The following is a 14512-nucleotide window of genomic DNA, read 5'->3' on the forward strand; positions in this document are numbered from 1 at the left end:
TATTGTATAACTTAGTTCAATATTTCCCTCCCATTTCTGTAAGAAAGGGGAGCAAGTGCTTCCCTGCCCCCCGCCCATTTCAAGTCATGTAAGAAGGACTTCAAGGAGATCACTCAGAAAGCATGATTTATTTCCCTTGGATATTGGGGAGCATATTTGGCTAATGGCAGACTAATGCCTGGTAAATGTAAAGCATGAACAGCTGGTCTACAAGCTAGAGGTGGACCACAAGAAGAGAAGAATACATTGGGAAAGAGTTGCTTTTCCACTGGGAGCAGAGCAGAAATTGTATTTCCCATGGCATATATGTGGGCTACATGGAAGGGAACCAGCCCAGGTTCATGTCAAAAAGGACCTCTCAAAGAGGGCTTCTTGAAAAGGGTGAGGCAGCTCTGTAGACAATGGAGTATGTTACATATCTAAAACGGAGAGTGTATTTTAAGAAATGGTGTTCTCATAAATATTCAATATTCGGCTCTTTTTTGAAAAAGAAGTACATCTCATATGAAAAATATGTAGGAGACAATTCGCAAATAATTATGAAATATGCAATATTTACATTATAAATTTAAATAGCCAAAGCATTCTCTAGCAACCCTTTCTTTCCTTGATTTTTCCTGAATTCTTGAATCCCTAGCCAACCTATCATTACAATGGATAAATCAGTATAAATCTGAAATGATGGTGGTTGATATTTTTGTCTACATTGACAAGTAAAATGAAAGTAAAACAGCAAAGACATATATTGGGACTTCATTTGCTCTTAATAACATAATGACTTCCTTGCTGATTAAATAATTGTTTTCAAATACTGGAAAGGAGAGCCTTAGTTGTTTGTGCTATTCACAGTGTAATGGTTGCAAACAGAACATACTTTTATTAATATTTCTCTCATAATTTTCTTGAGTCTATACAACCAATCAAATAGTAAATAAGGCCTTCATTTATAGTATTTGCCCTGTGATGTTTATGCTTCCACCATGGCCAATTTAAACCTACCAATATGATGTCACTGAATGCAGAATTAGAAAGCATATTACATTGCTCAGTTGTTCACCATTATACAGTCAATCGTCAATATTTGTGAATTCTATATGTGTGAATTACACCTCTCTAATAAATAAATAAATAAATAAATAAATAAATAAATAAGCAAATAAATAAAACAAATAAAATAAATAAATAAATAAACAAATATTTATTTGTCACCCCAAAGTAATGTTTATGGTCATGTCATGGTCATCCACAGACATGCATAAAATGGCAAAAACTTGAGTTTCCTGATACTCATGTTCCCAGCTGAGGTTGAAGAAGACAATACTCTGCCTTCTCATTTAAGTTCTCATACTATAAGCATCCGTGTGCCATATTTTTTACACTTTTGTGCCTTTTGTTGGTGTTTTTCTGTTTAAAATGGTGTCCAAGCATAATGCTGACATGCAGTGTAGTGTTCTTAATTGCAGAAGGCTGTGATGTGCCTCATGGAAAATATATGCGTTAGATAATCATCTTCATCCAAGCATGAGTTACAGTGCAGCTGGCTTTGAGTTCAGTGTTAATGAATCAATAATATGTATAAAATAGGTGTATCTAAGCAGAAGCATATATAAAACAAGCTTATGTATTGATCAGTTGATGAAAAGGTCCTGATTAGAGGTTTGCAGAAATCTAATTCTGAACTTCCCTAGCAGCATGGTTCGGTATCCACTAATTCATTGTTCACTATTACTTCATATAACATAACTACTGCAAATAATGAGACTTTCCTATGTAGTATTTCTGCCATACAGATAGACATAGATAACTTCAAGATCATAGAAAATCGCAAAATATAGTGAAATTCTTAGAAAGTGATTAGTTTCGATGTTTTACCTTTGTTTATAAAATCATTAACAATTAGTTTACAGAATTTTTTTTTTCATAATGGCTGGGCTAGCTCATAAAATTTCTGAATATTTAACAGTTTGCTCTTGTGAGGCTGTATATGCCAGCTCTTGCACACCACTAAGTGGAAGCAACTAGGAAGAACCTATCTTGGGGGCACAGAGCAGATTTAAGGAAAAAGAAAACTATCTGTGTGTAATATTAGATGAAATTAAGTGGTACAAAGAAAAAGTGAAGAAGGCAAGGAAATTATATGTCAGAGGTGAGCAAAAATGTTTACTAGGATGACCAGGGAATCCCTTACTGAAAAGATGGCTTATGAGTTGTACCCGAGGGAAGTGAGAGAGCTAGTCCTATCAATGTTTAGGGGAAGAATTTTTCATACAGTGAGTGCAAAGGCTGTGATATGAGAGCATGACTGGTGTGTCTAAGGAGGACTAAAATGGTTGGCTCAGAGTGGCCACAGATTCAATAGTAGATGAGGTCAGATTGTTAAAAAAAAAAAAAAAAAAAAAAAAAAAAAAAGGCCAGAAAATGTTGAACTCCATAGATGACTGTAAGACATTTTCTTTCACTATAGATGATGGTAAGACATTTTCTTTCACTCTGAGTGAGATGGAAAGCTGTTGGAGAGTTGCTAGCAGGGGGTGATAAAATGTAACCTCTTGCCATGATCACACTGTTTGCTATGTTGGGAATAAACTATAGCTGGTCAAATATGGAATCTGGGAAACCAGTTAGGTTGCTATTACTGTTTTCCAGGTAAGACATGAGTATGGTTTATTTAAGGATAGTGGCAAATGGAAAGAAGTGCTCAGAATTTACATATGAATTAAAGATAAAACTTACAAGACTAGCTACTGGAATTAATGTGGTATAAGAGATTTAAAAAAGTAATCAAGAATGATTCCACTTATTTTAGTCTGAATAATTGAAAAGTAGAGAGAGGAAATGTCCAGAAATTCTATATATGGAGGTGAAGGGGAGGATAACAGAAACTCAGCTGTGAATATATTAAGTTTGTAATTTCTGGATTATATTGTGAATATATTAAGTTTTTTATTTCTAGATTTCATTCAAGTAGAGATGTCAGGTGGACATTGGATATATGAATGAATCTTTTAGTGGAGCATTTTAAGTTGAATTTGAGAGTCATCAGTACATATTCTCGGTCGAATCACTTATAAGTGTAGGGAGCAAAGAGGGGAACATTGGTATACTCCTACATTTAGAAGCTATGACTATAAAAAGAAACCAGACTAAGAAGATGGAAGCAGAGATATAGGTGGTAAACATGAAGAGTATCATGCCCTGGAAATCAGATAAGAAGATGTTGCAAGGGGAAAAGTTTGATGAAATGTCATCTACTCTTGCAGTTCAGTGAAGACTGAGGAAATGTGCAATCTCATTGGTTAAGAGCATTTTCTTTGATATGTTGAAGTGGGTGAAAATCTTTTGGAATGGGTTTATGAGAAAATGGGAGGAGGGATATTAGAGACAAAATATATAGAAAATTCCTTCCAAAAGTTTTGCTATGAAAGGTATGACATGGGGACACTATTTGGTAGGGAGTAGGGTTAATTTGGAACTTATTTATTTTATTGTACATGCTGATATCATCTAGAGTGGGAACTATGTAGAGTGGAGAAAAGGTGATAATGTAGGAAATCAAGAGAATTGCTCTAGCAATGTCTATGTCTGGATGAGAAGGCATGAGATCTAGCACACAGGGTGAAGCATTGTTCATTGTTCATGAAATGTCCACATTCTTATAAATAGTGTAGAGTATAAGGTAAAGATGAAGGTTAGAGGGTAGAAGTTTTGGTAGATACTTTTTTATGTTCTCTTCAATTTTCTAAGCTGAATAAAGTTTTAAGGTGATTGGCAGAGTTTATCAGTATTGTGTCTTCATATATCATGCATCTTTAAATAATAGTCTAACTCATTTTATTTTTCTGACTCTGCAGATAATACTGACATCTATTATATTTTATTATTTTGTTGTTTACAACTATCTGATAAATCATTGCTTATTCTGTTTATTTTTTTAATTAAGTACTTTTGTGACTTTTGGGGGGGCATGTCTTTTCTAATAAAAATATAATTGGACTTAAATTTTTTAACATGAGTAACTTTATTTTTTAATAAGAAAGTAAGTCCAGGCCAGGTGTGGTGGGTCATGCCTGTAATCCCAGCACTTCGGGAGGCCAAGGTGGGCATCTCTCTTGAGGTCAAGGGTTGTAAACCAGCCTGGCCAACATGGTGTAACCCCATCTCTACTAAAAGTACAAAAATTAGCTGGGCACGGTGGCACATGCCTGTAATCCTAGCTACTCTGGAGGCTGAGGCAGGAGAGTCACTTGAAACCAGGAGGCAGAGGTTGCAGTGAGCCACAAGTTCAATTATATCTATCATAATATAATATTTTGTTTTGTTTACATTTTTTTATAGTTTATGTTAATTAGGGCTATATGGATGGATATATCATTACCAGTCATCTGAATAGTGTATATCTTGATTTTAGCCTGTTAATTATATTTAAATTTTCAAAAAATTATTTAACAAAACTTTATAAATCAACCAGTCAATAATAAAACTGTAGCTTCTAAGAATTTTCAATGTAAGCAAGATAATTATTACAATTTCATTGCTTTCTGAAATCATAGAGGCCTTCCCTAAGGTAATCTGGAATTTTAGAACAAGCTAATTACTAAAATATTTTATATCATATACTATCTTTCAAGCATATTACTTTACTTTGTTATCAAAGCTAGATTTATAATTATAATTTAGAGGCTTACATTTATCTCTAACTTGTTTTAATACTTAAATTATACTTCTTAATATGACAGTATTCTCATTCTTTCCTTCCTAATTATCATTCATCTTCACTCAGTTGAAATGCAATTTTTTTTTTTTTTTTTTTTTTTGAGACGGAGTTTCGCTCTGTTGCGCAGACTGGAGTGCAGTGGCCTGATCTCGGCCTGCAAGCTCCGCCTCCCTGGTTTACGCCATTCTCCTGCCTCAGTCTCCCGAGTAGCTGGGACTACAGGCGCCCGCCACCTCGCCCGGCTAGTTTTTTTGCATTTTTTAATAGAGACGGGGTTTCACCGTGTTAGCCAGGATGGTCTCGATCTCCTGACCTCGTGATCCGCCCATCTCGGCCTCCCAAAGTTCTGGGATTACAGGCTTGAGCCAACGCGCCCGGCCGAAATGCATTTTTAAGTGATTTTTTGGGGGTGGGTAATTGTTATAGACTGAATGTTTATGCTCCTCCCAAATTTACCAGTTGATACCCAAACCCTCAATGTGATGGTGTTTGGATGTGGGGCCTTTGGGGAGTAATTAGATTTAGATGACGTCAGGAGGATGGGGCCCCCATGATGGAATTAGTGACGTTAGGAGAAGAGGAAGAGAGAACAACACTCTCTCTTTTCCCACTATGTGAAGACGACAAGAAGGCATCCACCTGCAAACCAGGAAACAGGCCCTCACCAGGAACTGAATTGCACAGCAACTGTATCTTGGACTTCCCAGCCACAGAACAGTGGGAAATAAATTTCTGTTGTTTAAGCCATCCAGTCGATGGTATTTAGATAGGGCAGCCCAGTCAGACTAAGGCAATAATAGTGGATGTTATTACATGGATGGATGGATAGATAGATAGATAGATAGATAGATAGATAGATAGATAGATAGATAGATAGATAGATAGATAGAGATAGAGATTTGTCCCAACATGGGGCTCTTGAATTTTGCAGACAGTCTGATTTATTTTTAAGTGTGAAGGCAAAACCTGAATTTTCAGAAAAGCAGGAGCCCCAGTTTTTCCCATCAAGACTTTATATATCTTTATTCAGTTTCTTTGATCATTTAATGTTATAGAAACATCAAATTCCAGTCTTATTTTTCTCCCCGCCTTTCAATTTTCCTTCTTTCTCTTCCTCTTTCAATTTTATTGCCCTGCCTTCCTCCCTCCCTTCCTTCTTCTCTTCCTTCCTTTCAACTTTTTCTTCTTCCTAGGTTGGGTTATTCCCTGCTGATGGGAGCCTATGGCAATATTATTTACCTTTGAATTTCAGATTTTTGCAAGAATATATTTATGTTGAAATATCTTTCAACATAAGATATTTACTTTTCCCTGAAATATGTTTATGATTAAATTGTGTAACCTCAGTAAGTTAGGGACATATACATATATATTTACATATATATTTATAGATGAAGTATGTTTTTATTTTGATTATTATTCCAATTGTTTTATTTTCTCTTTTAGGAATTCCTGAAATTCTTACATGTTTACTTCTGCTTTTTTTCTTTCCAGTTCTCTTGAAATAAATTTGGACTTATTCATTATTTATTTTTCTTTAGTAAAGTTCTCAAATTTATTCTCCAAATTGCTAGCATTTCTCTTTTTAATTTATGCTATTTATTGATTCTAATAAACAGTTACATTGATTTTTAAACATTTGGATTACTTACAATCCTTACATCATTTATCTACCTTCTTCTCTATTTCATCATGCTGGAATTTTATCTATGATTATTCAGTCCTTGTAGTTTTCTGCTTCTGTTTTATTAAAGCCATGTCTTCTTTCATCAAATTTAAGTTTGCCTCATAGCTATCTAAAAATTGATTCTGGTTTTTGAAGTAATTTTCAGCTTCACTCCCCTATCAGCCTTCAAAGTAGATATTCTTTTCTTTCTTTTAAAATGTATTGCAGAGATTTCCCACTTCATGTTTTTGTTTATTTGTTTACTGTTTACTATTCTTCAAAGAATAAAACTGACCACCTCAGGACAGTTCATATCCTACAATATGTGGGACTCTCACCTCCACTCTGTAGCTTCAATGCCATGCTCTCAAAGGTGGTGTTATATGATATGTTTATATACATTATTTATAGCCCAATTCCTGAACTCTAACAGCCATTAATCCAGCAGTTTTTATCAATCCACCACAGTTCTTCAGGCCTGATATAAGCATATCTAGCTCTCTAAAACATAAATGAGGATAGATTTATAAACATAAATAGGCATAGAAATGAAGATAGATTTGTAAATATAAACATATATACATAAACATATATTTACATATATAGAATTATATTATATAATTGTTTACATATATATATATATATCTCTCTCTCAAACCTTCCACTATTAGACAATTAGACATTATTTCCCCTTTCCTTTCCCACTACATGCAAAACAATGATTTCTCTAGTTGACCACTTCTGGGACATTTTCTTTGTCTTTTCCTAGTGCATAACATTCTACCATCCCCCAACTCCATCCTCAATATGCTATGCATGATTATTCATCCCAAATTATTTCCTTTCCAGTTGTTTATGTTCAGCTAATGTCAGACACTACTATCATAGTATTTTGGAACAAACATTCGGTGCTGGTTGGGCAAGGGGGTGAATGACTCTCTAGCTATTCCAAAAGCAGTAATCATGCAGTAGTTAAGTAGATTAAGGTCAACACATTGCCGAGATTCAAAAACTTATGTTTTTCAAACAGATGGCAATGCTCAGGATATGTTTTGAATAGGGCAAAAGGTAATAGAAAGCAAAATTTTCCACTGATTTTTAGGAAGGCAGTTCTATGTAGGCCCCTTTAATTTAGACATGTAATGAACTCAATTGGCAACTTCTTTTAGTCTGTAGATTTCTAAAGGTCAGAGTTTCCTTGGAGAAATCTGCATCAGCAGGGCATGAGAGGACTACGTTATAGAGACCCTGAGAAGTAAAAGATGCATAAACTTCCTTTCCAATTCTTCACAGCCCTTCAATGACACAGAATAGGAACACGTAGTGCCCTTTCCTCCAAGGAAAGAATCATTGAGTTTAGAGGATTGGAAGGATGCAGAAGGCTGAACAGGGGGCTACCAAACCAAGCAAAGTAACCTCACAGCTAGACAGAGGTTTTTATTGTTGTTGTTGTTTGGTTGTTTGCATGGCTTCTGGAAGGAATAAAGAGTGCCTAAGCTTCCCCTCCCTATGGAATATTCCCTTAGGACAAGAAAGATGGAATGACTTGAGTACTTTTTTGAGGAAACTGTATATAGTATCCTCTGCGAAGACCACTAACATTAGACTGAATAGGGTCTAACTGGAGTAGTGATTAGGGATGATTTCTATGCCAACATACACTTCGATAAATAAGATCTCTGCCTCCACTTTCCTGTATCTCTGGCCCCAAATTTTGAATAGTTAAATCCAGACTCTGGATTTGAACCAGAAAAGGAAACGAACCAGAGTCTGGCTGAGATCTCTCCCCAGGCCAAGGTACTAAAGTAGGAAGAGGAGAGAAAGAGTAGATCCCATCCCCTGCCCAGTTATAAGCACCTTCAACCTGTCCTGGGAGAATCTGTATCGAGTATGAGATGGAATTTAATATGGACTGGACTAAGTTTAATTCAGCCATGTGCACATAATAATGTATCAGTTAACAATTGGCCGGGCGCGGTGGCTCACGCCTGTAATCCCAGCACTTTGGAAGGCCGAGGCGGGCGGATCACAAGGTCAGGAGATCGAGACCATGGTGAAACCCCGTCTCTACTAAAAACAGAAAAAAATTAGCCGGGCGCAGTGGCGGGCGCCTGTAATCGCAGCTACTCGGGAGGCTGAGGCCGGAGAATGGCGTGAACCCGGGAGGCGGAGCTTGCAGTGAGCCGAGATTGCGCCACTGCACTCCAGCCTGGGTGACAGAACGAGACTCCGTCTCAAAAAAAAAAAAAAAAAAAAAAAAAAAAAAAAAAAAAAAAAAAAAAAACAATGGACGACATATACTTCCGTGGTCTCATGAGATTATAATTAAGCTGAATAATTCCTATCACCTAGTGCCACTGTAGCCATTGAAATGTCATTGTGCAACATTGTACTCAGGTGTCTGTGATGTCGGTGTAAACAAACCTACAGAACCGTCAGTCTGATAAAAGTATAGCACATACAATTATGTACAGTACATAATTCTTGATATTGATAATAAAGAACTATGTTACTGGTTTATGCATTTACTAGATCATCCTTTTTTCATTATTTTAGAGTATACCCCTTTACTTGAAAAAACAAGGTAACTATAAACAGCCTCAGGCAGGTCTTTCAGGAGGTGTTCCAGAAAAAGTCTTTTTTTGTTGTTTTTACTTTTAAGTTCAGCAGTACAAGTGCGGGTTTCTTACATAGGTAAACTTGTGTCATGGGGGTTTATTGTACAGGTTATTTCCTCACCCAAGTATTAAGCCTAGCACCCATTAGTTATTTTTCCTGATCGTCTTCCTCCTCCCAACCTCCACCTTCCAAAAGGCTCCAGTGAAAAGTCATTGTTATCAGAGGAGATGACAGCTCTATGTGTGTTACCGTCCTTGAAGATGTGATATTGATGATCTTGACCCTGTGTAAACCTAAGCTAATATGTATGTTTGTGTCTTAGTTTTTAAAAAAAAGTTTAAAAAGTAAAAATTAAAAATAAGAAAAAGCTTATTAAAAAGGATATAAAAAAGAAAAATATGTTGTGTATCTGTGTAATGTGTTTGTTTTAAAGTGTAGTTACAAGAGTAAAACAGTTAAAAATGTTTAAATGTAGAGGTTAAAAAGTTACAGTGAGATTAATTTATTATTGAAGAAAGAAAAATATGTTTTATAAGTTTAGTGTAAAGTGTTTATAAAGTCTATGGTAGTATACATAGGCTTTCACATTTACTTATTACTCACTCGCTGACTCACCCAGAACAGATTTCAGTCCTGCAAGCTCCATTCATGGAAAGTGCTCTATACAGGTGTTGTGATGGTTAATATTGAGCGTCAACTTGATTGGACTGAAGGATGCAAAGTATTGCTCCTGGGCGTGTCTGTGAGGGTGTTGCCAAAGGATATTAATATTTGTGTCGGTGGACTGGGAGAGGCAGACGCACCCTCAATCTGGGTGGGCGTCATTTAATCAGCTGCCAGCACGGCTAGAATAAAGCAGGCAGAAGAAAGTGGAACGAGACTTCACTTGCTGAGTACTCTGGCCGCCATCTTTCTCCCGTGCTGTATGATACCTGCCCTCAAACATCAAATTCCAAGTTCTTCAGTTTGTGGACTCTTCAACATACACCAGTCATTTGCCAGGGGCTCTTTGGCCTTTGGTCACAGACTAAAAGCTGCACTGTTGGCTTTCCTACTTTTGAGGTTTTGGAACTCAAACTGGCTCCCTTACTCCTCAGCTTGCAGATGACCTACTGTGGGACTTCACCTTGTGATCGTGTGAGTCAATTCTCCTAACAAACTCCCCTTCATATACACATATATCCTATTAGTTCTGTCCCTTTAGAGAACCTTGACTATACTGGACTATTTTCTGTATTTTATGCCACATTTTTACTGTACTTTTTCTATCTTTAGATACACCAGTACTTACCATTGTGTTACAGTTGCCCACAGTACTCAGTCAGTAAAATGCTGTACAGGTTTATAGCTTAGAAGTAATAGGCTATACCATACAACCTAGGTGTGTGATAGGCTATACCATCTAGATTTATGTAAATATACTCTATGATGTTCACATAATGATGAAATAACCTAATGGCACATTGCTCAGAATATATCCCTATTGTTAAGTGAGGGATACACATGACGGTAATTGAAAAAGATTAGGAAGCTTTGAAGTCTTACAAACATATATATTTGTATATACACAAAGCCCAATGCAGGGCCTCATCTGCCGGCTAAGGGTGATATTGCTCTTAGGATGGATCCTTACTGCAGTCCAAACAAAACCCATGTTTTATGCAAAGGAAGTGCCTGATGATACTATTCTGAGCAGAGGTTCATGGATTGGGCAACTTTAGTCAAGGGAGAGATTAGGTCTGTCAGGCACCAGTATAAAAATATCAAGTCCGTAATTCTTATTGACTTACTCCATTTAGGTAGTGAGAACAGAAATGGAGTGACAGCCCTGGGAATCTTTTCCTTCATGAACCAGCTCCATGACCTGAGGCTGCTCCCTTGAACTCCCTGGCATTCATTCTCTAGATGATTGAAGATAAGTGACATGGTACTGCAGGAAAATTTTCAGCAATTTTTGAAGGATAGTGAAAAAGGTATAATATGGTCCTATTTTTCTTTGTTTAGGTTTTTTTAAATCCATTATTAATGAAGAATATTGAAATTCAAAGTGTGCCAAAAGTCTTAGTACACTTTTACGCCTTAATAACTTCAAAAGTGTAATACTACAAATTTATTTTTAAATCAGCATTTGAAAGTTCAATTAGGTCTAATTACTTTACTTTTTTTAGATTTTTGAATTTTGAATAATACAGTTTTTAAATTTTTGCTTTAATAGTTTGTCATCTTCAATTAGAGAGACTAAAGCCAAAAGTTAATGTAAAAAAATTCATTAAAATCTTGAAAACCTATAACTGGTTATCAAATGTAAATAATGATGCTTTCGAGTGAATGTTTACATAAACTTTAGCATTTATACATCTGAACTTACTAAAGCCGCACCTGTACTAAAGTTTCTGGGAGAGTGTGTTTATGATGTAGGCAGCTTTCTTATGATCGACTAATGGAGTCAAAATGTGCAGTCTTTTTTGAAATACTTCTTGATATAATATATTTCTAACATCTTTTGCAGCATTTCTGGCAGAAGCTCTCAGTTTTGTGAATTCTTAAAATTCTTTGTGAGTGGCTAAAAAATATATCGGGTTGAAGGTTAAAGCTGAAATCAGTACAGGTAACTGTTTGGAGAGAAGGAGACAGAGAGAGTAGGGAAGCAGAGTTCAGACAAAGAAGAGTCAAAATGGAAGTAAGATGGTGAACACTCATCAGCTGGCTGAGGTGCAACCAGGCTTAATTAGTAAAAAAGAAGACAAGAAGCAAATACAGAGAAACATAATGGTTTTCTGTGCCATGTCAAGATAATATGGTTTTATTGATATATATTTTACCTGTAATATGATTTGTGTTTTAAAATAAATTTCTCTACACTCATTTTCTTAGAAGAAAGAATAAATTTTCATCTTTTTCTTGTAATGACACTGTAAGCGTTGACTGGGTTTTTGAAAAACAAGTAAGATTAGAAAGCCTGGGACTCTACGGAGATGACACCCATATAGAAAGATATAGAATATATAGAAAGCAAAATATCTTATGTATAAAGCAAAATACCTTACATCTTTTTTTCTGGAAGTGAACATTCACGGGTTTTTAATGTGTGAGTATAAAATGCAAACCATATTTTGTATAATTAATTGAAGCAATTATACAATATTTGAGGTAAAAAGCTAATGGGTCCTAAACAATTTATATTGTTATCAAGAGTCTTGTGTTAAAATAGATAACCAAATATCAAGAAAATAATTTTCCTCATCTGAAATAGTTTCCCTGAGCCATCACCGATGTATTTTCTGAAAATTTGTAAGTTTTAAAATTTGAAACTTATTTATGTTTTTTATAGATAGAGCTACATTTATTTACATGCATATAGGGATTTTAGAGAATGTGTTGGATTCAGAAGAGTTTACTTTGAATCGTCCTATAGAACCAAAAATATACCATGCACTAGGCCACCCAAACTTTTAATAAATGGCCATACTGAATATAGTTTGATTGTCACTTCTGTGTCCTCTGTCACACTGCTGATACTGACATTTCCAAGGCAAATTATACTCTGGGTTTTATTCATTTTTAAGGTAAAGACTGACACATCCCTTCTATGTTGATAGGTAACTTCTTGCAATCAACAGCCTGAAGATTTTTAGGTATATCTTACTACAGTGAATACATGCATCAATTAATAAAGTACTAAAGCAAAGTCAGTTTTTAAGAAATCATTATTCTTTCTCACTTTTTGAATAAGCCAGTCAAAAAGCATTTATGAAGAATGAATTCATATCTAGAATTTTGCTAGGTGCTATGGAGAATAGAAAGTTCCATGACACAAAGCCCCTACTAACTAAAAACTTGGGATCTTTGCACAAAATATGTCACCCCACTTGTTTTCAGCTAGTCAGCTCTGGTGTGGTTATCGTGATTAAAACTATTTTGAATAAAATGTTGCTTGATTGCATCTGTAGCAAGAAATGACAGTTATCAAACTTACGAAAGTTAACTTCTAGGCAAAATTACATGTGAACGATTGGATACATTTGGTGTTTTCTTCCCAATTCTTAATTGAATTTCTAGAGAAAGTTATTCTGAAATATTCAGTGTTTCACAACTAACACAGTCTGGCAGCTTTTTCTTATTTCCTATATATTTTTAAATTATATAAATGGTATGTATTTATGTTAGAAAAAATAGAAAACACAGATTACCAAGAAAAATACATATCTCTATCTATATCAAGAGGTAATTATCTGTATTACCTTCCCATGGCTGCCATAACAAAGTAGCACAGATTAGGTGGTTCCTACAACAGAAGCTCATTTTCTCACAATTATGAAGGCTAAAAGTCCAAGATCAAGGCTTCAACAGGATTGGTTTCTTCTGAAGCCTCTCTCATTGGTTTGCAGATGGCCATTTCCTTCTCATGTTTTCATGCAGTCTTGCCTCATTACTTGTGTGTTTCCTAATCTCTTCTTATAAAGACACCAGATATTCTGAATTAGGGCCCTTCCATATGACCTCATTTTGCCTTGATTACCTCTTCAAAGACTTCTAAAAAGATTGTTAAAGACATTTCAAATACCGTTTTAAAGATAAGACTCCAAATACATAGTCATATTCTAGGTATGGAGGGTGAGGACTTCAATATATGAATTGTGGAGGAATACAGTTCAACCTCTAATAGCATCTATATAATATAGATGATGGATGACATTTAGATAGATGATACATAGATAGAGCTATGCACACACATATATATTCTCCTCTCAATATATAATTTTCATGTAAATACAAATAAAATATATAAAATATTTTAATGGTTAAATATTGAACAACTGTCTGGTTTAATATGATGCATTTACTCAGTCTCTCACTATTAATCATTTTAGTTGTTTCTAGTATTTTTCCATAATGTTATATAAACATACCTACAATATATACCCTAACACAATTTCCTATTCATTTTCTTTTGATAAATGTCTAGTAGTCAACTTTCTTGCTGAAAGAATAGGCTTTCTGTTTTATACTTACTGAAAATTTGCATCAATTTTCACTCTGATAAACATGAAATATGAGTTCCCATTTACTCTAAACATGCCAGCTTAAAATTTTTATCATTCCTTTCTTCCCTGATAAACAAATGACAACTTACAGTATTTACATTTGTGTTTATTGGAATTAATTTAATGGGAAGGGGGTGATATCAACTGTTTCCTCATGTTTTATGACTATCTATACTTGCTTTTTATGAGTGCAGGTCTCATCTGCACCCCAGTGGGCTCCTACCACTGAATACATTGGAAGCTGTTACTTTCTTCAAAAAACCACTCAGCAAAACATGAATCATTTCAGTCAGCACCAGGGCAAGTTTTGTAAGTTAGTCTTTAACTTACAGTCACTTTCCTTTCCTCATAGGCCCTCCCAGTGACAATTGTAAATTCTGTCTCATTCTTAAGATGTTGTACTCTGGGCAGACACAGTGTCCTAAAATAAATCCAGCTAGGGCTGTGGTTTAGTAAGTATTGGGTAAC

Source organism: Macaca nemestrina, chromosome 5 (assembly GCF_043159975.1).
Source record: "Macaca nemestrina isolate mMacNem1 chromosome 5, mMacNem.hap1, whole genome shotgun sequence".
NCBI classification, from domain to species: domain Eukaryota; kingdom Metazoa; phylum Chordata; class Mammalia; order Primates; family Cercopithecidae; genus Macaca; species Macaca nemestrina.